Raw genomic sequence first — 8,919 nt, 5'->3', positions numbered from 1 at the left:
CCTACACTCTTCAACATCTCCTGAGAACTTTTTCCACGGCTCAACCATCTGGCGCAGGTGCAACGGGAGGATGCTCGGGCGGCTCTCGACTGGAGCCACCTTCGGCACCACCGTGTGACGTATGCGGATCAATCTGAGAAGCAGTCGGACCATCTGCTGCCAAACCTGGATCCTAAATCTTAAATAACCAATGATGTCTGGTTGGCTTTGCCGTCAGCCGCTCCGAGACGTAACGCCTCCTCGGGTAGATTTTGCCATCAAACACTCCACCCTCGGTCTCTGGCCACGGGTGACATTTGGGGGGTGGGGGGGTGGCGATGTGGCCCAGCGGGGAGGCGTTGTTGTTGCAGAGGTTTCGCGGTTCGAATTCCAGCGGCCACCCTAATTATTACCGCGGTTTGTATTAACCGTCAAAATATATATACTTCTCGGAGCCGTCAGCTTTCAAAGTGGAATATTAAAGATCCCCGTGGCGTTCTCCGCAAGTGTAGGCCATTGTGTGCGGTCGTCGTGGTCTAAACATATTAAAAAAAATGTACCCGCAAATTACTCAGTGGGAAAACATACGGCAATCATTGAAGACTTGGCAGGACCCTCCTGCAACAACGACGGCGAGGCTTTCCTGGCAATACCTACAATCCTAGCGTGATGGTTGTGGAGTTGCGCGAAGGATGAATGGCCCAAACCTGGGCAGCGTGCATGTCGCCAGCTCCAGTTTGGAAGCAGAGCTTCTCACTTCGAATCCGTTTCGCGACAACGTCGTGCTATTTCAATCAGCTGCGTAAAAGCTGTGTGGCAGCCGCCTGGCCTGTCGCTCCATGCGGAGGAGCTCCGTGTCTTCCCAGCCACAGTTATGCCACGAAAAAGGTTAAGGCACTCAAATGTAACATCTGTGCCGGCTTAAAACGTTTAGGCTGGCCTGACTATGATCCGTCCTGGGTTTAACCAGACAATATTTCGTGAGGAACTCACAGGCCCATGAAATATCTGGTCACGGTCCTATCATTAAGCTCCTCTGGAATGTGAGGATGCTTTGACTGGGTCATGTAGCCCACATGCCCAGCCACCACATGCCCAAGCAGCTTCTGTTTGGCTGGATAGAGCGGGCTTAACGGTGCGGCATGGGCTAGAGAAGCGATGACCTGACGTGGTCCAGATGATTGCGGATCTGAGTGGACTTGTCAATGACTGGTACCAGCGGTGTCAAGATCGGCTTCTGTGGAGGAGGCTCGGGAAGGACGCTACTGGGCAGTTGGAGGCAGTCGCCAGCAATGGGGTGCAGAGGAGCAACGCTCACAACAACGTGAGGGAGCACCGGGGGGATAAATGGTCGCGAGGTGGCACAGTGGGGAGGATCGTGGTTTCATCTGCCAGTCATCTCGTTCAGTCAATCCTATAGGACCTGTGCATGTCCGATGTTCCTCTGCCAGCAGCGAGCCTTGGGCATTGCACGTGGCCTCAGGGTGTACCTAGCTTGGTGCAAGCGATGTGGTGACGTCACCGGATGCTGTTGTCGTGCCCAAACCATGGCCTGAATAACAGGCACGAGACAGACAGGGGAGAGTGGAGATAGGGGAGACAGGGAGAGAGAGACAGGGGAGAGTGGAGACAGGGGAGACAGAGAGAGAGACAGGGGAGAGTGGAGACAGGGGAGACAGGGAGAGAGTGGAGACAGGGAGAGAGGGAGACAGGGAGAGAGGGAGACAGGGAGAGAGTGGAGACAGGGAGACAGGGAGAGAGTGGAGACAGGGGAGACAGGGAGAGAGTGGAGACAGGGGAGAGTGGAGAGAGGGAGACAGGGAGAGAGGGAGACAGGGAGAGAGTGGAGACATGGAGAGAGTGGAGACAGGGAGACAGGGAGAGAGTGGAGACAGGGAGACAGGGAGACATGGAGGGAGGGAGAGAGGGAGACAGGGAGAGAGTGGAGACAGGGAGAGAGGGAGACAGGGAGAGAGGGAGAGAGGGAGACAGGGAGAGAGTGGAGACAGGGAGAGAGGGAGAGAGGGAGACAGGGAGAGAGTGGAGACAGGGAGAGAGGGAGAGAGGGAGACAGGGAGAGAGTGGAGACAGGGAGAGAGGGAGACAGGGAGAGAGGGAGACAGGGAGACAGGGAGAGAGTGGAGACAGGGAGAGAGGGAGAGAGGGAGACAGGGAGAGAGTGGAGACAGGGAGAGAGGGAGACAGGGAGACAGGGAGAGAGTGGAGACAGGGAGAGAGGGAGACAGGGAGAGAGGGAGAGAGGGAGACAGGGAGAGAGTGGAGACAGGGAGAGAGGGAGAGAGGGAGACAGGGAGAGAGTGGAGACAGGGAGAGAGGGAGACAGGGAGAGAGGGAGACAGGGAGACATGGAGAGAGGGAGAGAGGGAGAGAGTGGAGACAGGGAGACAGGGAGAGAGGGAGACAGGGAGAGAGTGGAGAGAGGGAGAGAGTGGAGGGGTGAGAGAAGAAGGGAGCCATGATTCGGAGCCAGATTTCCGCATCTGGATTAAGTTAAAGGGCTGCGCCTCGGTGTGGAGACGGGGGCGGGCGAGTCCGGGGACCCCGGGCTGCCCAACGTCTTTGTTCTGTGAGTGTGTCAGTGTGTGTCTGTGTGTGTGTCTGTGTGTATGTCAGTGTGTGTGTCTGTGTGTGTGTCAGTGTGTGTGTGTCTGTGTGTGTGTGTCTGTGTGTATGTCAGTGTGTGTCTGTGTGTATGTCAGTGTGTGTCTGTGTGTATGTCAGTGTGTGTCTATGTGTGTGTGTCAGTGTGTGTGTGTCTGTGTGTGTGTCTGTGTCTGTGTCAGTGTGTGTCTGTGTGTGTGTGTCTGTGTGTGTGTCTGTGTGTGTGTCAGTGTGTGTGTGTGTGTCTATGTGTGTGTCAGTGTGTGTCAGTGTGTGTCTGTGTGTGTATATGTCAGTGTGTGTCTGTGTGTGTGTCTGTGTGTGTCTGTGTGTGTGTCTGTGTGTGTGTCTGTGTGTGTGTCAGTGTGTGTGTCAGTGTGTGTGTGTGTCAGTGTGTGTGTCAGTGTATGGGGAGCGATAGTGTAGCGGTTAGCGCGCTGCGCTATGAACCTGGCGACCCGGGTTCGATTCCCGCTCACGGCCAACACCAGTGACGATTATCTGAACCGGTCCCGGGCCTCCCCTAGGTCGACTCAGCCTCAAATGAGTACCTGGTGCGGTGTGTAAACATTGCCACTAGGGAGACAAAGGCGGTCGGGCGTGGTGCTGGCCACCCACCCCCTCGTGTACCGTTCCGGCCTTCATAGGTGCTCGCTAACAGCACTTGCCCCTACAGTCTGTTAAGGCTATATAGGGGATCTTTGTCTTTGTCAGTGTGTGTCAGTGTGTGTCAGTGTGTGTCAGTGTGTGTCAGTGTGTGTGTCAGTGTCCCCACACGTGTATCTGTGTGTGTCCACACGTGTATCTGTGTGTGTCCACACGTGTATCTGTGTGTGTCCACACGTGTGTCTGTGTGTGTCACAGTCTGTGTGTGTGTCAGTCTGTGTGTGTGTGTGTGTCCCCACACGTGTGTCTGTATGTGTGTCACTGTCTGTGTGTGTGTGTCCACACTTGTGTCTGTGTGTCTATGTGTGTCTATGTGTGTCCACACGTGTCTGTGTGTGTGTCACGGCCTGTGTGTGTGTGTGTCCCCACACGTGTGTCTGTGTGTGTCACAGTCTGTGTGTGTGTGTCCCCACACGTGTGTCTGTGTGTGTGTCACTGTCTGTGTGTGTGTCACTGTCTGTGTGTGTGTGTCCACACTTGTGTCTGTGTGTCTATGTGTGTCCACACGTGTCTGTGTGTGTGTCACGGCCTGTGTGCGTGTGTGTGTCCCCACACGTGTGTCTGTGTGTGTCCACACGTGTGTCTGTGTGTGTCACAGTCTGTGTGTGTGTGTCCCCACACGTGTGTTTGTGTGTGTGTCACAGTCTGTGTGTGTGTCTGTGTGTGTCACGGTCTATCGGTGTGTGTCCTAGTCTGTGTGTGTCCCCACACGTGTGTCTGTGTGTCTTGAAAGATCTGGGCAAAGTTCCATCGGTGAGCTCCTCCGGCAGGCGAGGCTGCGTTGGCTGGATCATGTAGCCCGCATGCCCAGCCACCGCATGCCGAAACAGCTTTTGTTCGGCCGGATCGAGGGGGCTAAACGGGCGCGGCACGGGCTAGAGAAGAGATGGAGTGATGTGGTACAGGAGGACGTGGAGCTGAGTGGACTTGCCGATGACTGGTACCAGCAGTGTCAAGATCGGCCTCTGTGGAGGAGGCTCGTGAAGGACGCTACTGGGCAGTTGGAGGCAGTCGCCCTCCAACAACAACGGAGGGCGGAGGAGTGACGCTCACAACAACGAGCGGAGCGTCGGGTGGCTAAAGCACAGCAGGTTGGCACAATAGGGGGCACAGCTGGTGCATCAGCCAGTCATCTCAGTCAGTCGACCCGTGGCACCTGGGTCTGCCCCGTGACCTCCTGCCAGCGGGCGTTCGACACTTCACGTGGCCTCAAGGTGCACATGGCCTGGCACAAGCGTCGTGGTGACGTCACCGCCACTTGGTGGCGAATGGCGGTTGTTGTTGTTGTGTCACAGTCTCTGTGTGTCTGTGTGTGTGTGTCACATACTGTGTGTGTGTCTGTGTGTGTGTTTCACAGTCTCTGTGTGTCTGTGTGTGTGTGTGTGTCACAGGCTGTGTGTGTGTCTGTGTGTATGTGTCACAGGCTGTGTGTGTGTGAGTGCGTGTGTCACAGTTTCTGTGTGTCTGTGTGTGTGTGTGTCACAGTCTCTGTGTGTGTGTGTCACAGTCTCTGTGTGTCTGTGTGTGTGTCACAGTCTCTGTGTGTGTGTGTCACAGTCTCTGTGTGTCTGTGTGTGCGTGGTTTATGAAATTCCCGGAGATTTTTTCTCTTCCTTTGGGGTTGGAGTGTAATGTTTATTTATTTATTTAGTCATTGTTGTTGGTGGGGGTGGTGGTGGTGGGGGTGGTGGAGAGTTGAGTGTTTGTTTTGGCTTCAAGCTCGTCCTCCTCCTCCCTCTCGGGCCGGGGATGTGAGGAGGAGCCCCTCCTGAGCTGCCGGGCCACGGTTCCATCCCTGGATGGGGGCCGTGGTCGTGAGCCCCCCCCCCACCTCGTCGTCGTTGTTCAGCGTCTGCGACGGGAGACCTGTGAAGGAGTGAACCCGCAAGTTCGGTTGTCAGGAGTTCGGTCCTCCACCCATCCGCTCCCCCCTCCCCCCATTGAATCCTCCTCATCACCAACATCGTCGTTAGTGGTGTCACGACGACGATTGTGAAGCGAAACCAAGAATCATCCGGGGAGGTGGAGAGAGAGGGGGGAGGGCGGTTATAGAATTACTCTGGGAATAATAACAATAGGGATAAAAATAACAATGGACATACTAGCAAGGGGTATAATGCAATGGGGATAATAAGTGGAAGAATAATTTGGACAATAAGGCGAATACTAGCAAGGTTAATGACAACATAGTGAATACTAACAAGGCTAATCACAACATAGTGAATAATAACAAGGCTAATGACAACATAGTGACTATTAACAAGGTTAATGACAACATAGTGAATACTAACAAGGCTAATCACAACATAGTGAATAATAACAAGGCTAATGACAACATAGTGACTATTAACAAGGTTAATGACAACATAGTGAATACTAACAAGGTTGATGACAACATAGTGAATACTAACAAGGTTAATGCCAACATAGTGAATACTAACAAGGTTAATGACAACGTAGTGAATACTAACAAGGTTAATGACAACATAGTGAATACTAACAAGGTTAATGACAACATAGTGAATACTCAAAAGGTTAATGACAACATAGTGAATACTAACAAGGCTAATGACAACATAGTGAATACTAACAAGGTTAATGACAATATAGTGACTACTAACAAGGTTAATGACAACGTAGGGAATACTAACAAGGTTAATGACAACATAGTGAATACTAACAAGGTTAATGACAACATAGTGAATACTAACAAGGTTAATGACAACATAGTGAATACTAACAAGGTTAATGACAACGTAGTGAATACTAACAAGGTTGATGACAACATAGTGAATACTAACAAGGTTAATGACAACATAGTGAATACTAACAAGGTTAATGACAACATAGTGAATACTAACAAGGTTAATGACAACATAGTGAATACTAACAAGGTTAATGACAACATAGTGAATACTAACAAGGTTAATGACAACATAGTGAATACTAACAAGGTTAATGACAACATAGTGACTACTAACAAGGTTAATGACAACATAGTGACTACTAACAAGGTTAATGACAACATAGTGACTACTAACAAGGTTAATGACAACATAGTGAATACTAACAAGGTTAATGACAACAGAGTGAATACTAACAAGGCTAATGACAACATAGTGAATACTAACAAGGATAATGACAACATAGTGAATACTAACAAGGTTACTAACAACATAGTGACTACATACAAGGTTAATGACAACGTAGTGAATACTAACAAGGTTAATGACAACATAGTGAATACTAACAAGGTTAATGACAACATAGTGAATACTCAAAAGGTTAATGACAACATAGTGAATACTAACAAGGCTAATGACAACATAGTGAATACTAACAAGGTTAATGACAATATAGTGACTACTAACAAGGTTAATGACAACGTAGGGAATACTAACAAGGTTAATGACAACATAGTGAATACTAACAAGGTTAATGACAACATAGTGAATACTAACAAGGTTAATGACAACATAGTGAATACTAACAAGGTTAATGACAACATAGTGAATACTAACCAGGTTAATGACAACATAGTGAATACTAACAAGGTTAATGACAACATAGTGACTACTAACAAGGTTAATGACAACATAGTGACTACTAACAAGGTTAATGAAACATAGTGAATACTAACAAGGTTAATGACAACAGAGTGAATACTAACAAGGCTAATGACAACATAGTGAATACTAACAAGGATAATGACAACATAGTGAATACTAACAAGGTTAATAACAACATAGTGACTACATACAAGGTTAATGACAACGTAGTGAATACTAACAAGGTTAATGACAGCATAGTGAATACTAACAAGGCTTATCACAACGTAGTGAATAATAACAAGGCGAATGAAAACATAGTGACTACTAACAAGGTTAATGACAACATAGTGAATACCAACAAGGTTAATGACAACATAGTGAATACTACCAAGGTTAATGACAACATAGTGAATACTAACAAGATTAATGACAACATAGTGAATACTAACAAGGTTGATGACAACATAGTGAATACTAACAAGGATAATGACAACATAGTGAAGACTAACAAGGTTAATGACAACATAGGGAATACTAACAAGGTTAATGACAACATAGTGAATACTAACAAGGTTAATGGCAACATAGTGAATACTAACAAGGTTAATGACAACATAGTGAATACTAACAAGGTTAATGACAACATAGTGAATACTAACAAGGTTAATGACAACATAGTGCATACTAACAAGGTTAATGACAACATAGTGAATACTAACAAGGTCAATGACAACATAGTGAATACTAACAATGTGAAGGACAACATAGTGAATACTAACAAGGTTAATGACAACATAGTGATAACTAACAAGGTTAATGACAACATAGTGAATGCTAACAAGGTTAAGGACAACATAGTGAATACTAACAAGGTTAATGACAACATAGTGAATACTAACAAGGTTAATGACAACATAGTGAATACTAACAAGGTTAATGACAACGATGGGAATACTAACAAGGTTAATGACAACAGTGAATACTAACAAGGTTAATGACAACAAAGTGAATACTAACAAGGTTAATGACAACATAGTGAATACTAACAAGGTTAATGACAACATACTGAATACTAACAAGGTTAATGACAACTTAGTGAATACTAACAAGGTTAATGAAAACATAGTGAATACTAACAAGGTTAATGACCACATAGTGAATACTAAAAAGGTTATTGACAACATAGTGAATACTAACAAGGTTAATGACAACATAGTGAATATTAACAGGGCTAATGACAACATAGTGACTACTAACAAGGTTAATGACAACATAGTGAATACTACCAAGGTTAATGACCACATAGTGAATACTAAAAAGGTTAATGACAACATAGTGAATACTAACAAGGTTAATGACAACATAGTGAATACTAACAAGGTTAATGAAAACATAGTGAATACTAACAAGGTTAATGACAACATAGTGAATACTAACAAGGTTAATGACAACAATGGGAATACTTACAAGGTTAATGGCAACATAGTGAATAATAACAAGGCTAATGAAAACATAGTGAATACTACCAAGGTTAATGACAACATAGTGAATACTAACAAGATTAATGACAACATAGTGAATACTAACAAGGTTGATGACAACATAGTGAATACTAACAAGGTTAATGACAACATAGTGAAGACTAACAAGGTTAATGACAACATAGGGAATACTAACAAGGTTAATGACAACATAGTGAATACTAACAAGGTTAATGACAACATAGTGAATACTAACAAGGTTAATGACAACATAGTGACTACTAACAAGGTTAATGACAACATAGTGAATACTACCAAGGTTAATGACAACATAGTGAATACTAACAAAATTAATGACAACATAGTGAATACTAACAAGGTTGATGACAACATAGTGAATACTAACAAGGATAATGACAACATAGTGAAGACTAACAAGGTTAATGACAACATAGGGAATACTAACAAGGTTAATGACAACATAGTGAATACTAACAAGGTTAATGACAACATAGTGAATACTAACAAGGTTAATGACAACATAGTGAATACTAACAAGGTTAATGACAACATAGTGAATACTAACAAGGTTAATGACAACATAGTGCATACTAACAAGG

Source organism: Petromyzon marinus, chromosome 42 (genome assembly GCF_048934315.1).
Source record: "Petromyzon marinus isolate PM22_M1 ecotype Great Lakes invasive population chromosome 42, UKy_Petmar_22M1.pri1.0, whole genome shotgun sequence".
NCBI lineage: Eukaryota > Metazoa > Chordata > Hyperoartia > Petromyzontiformes > Petromyzontidae > Petromyzon > Petromyzon marinus.
Note: the sequence above shows the minus strand (reverse complement) of the source record.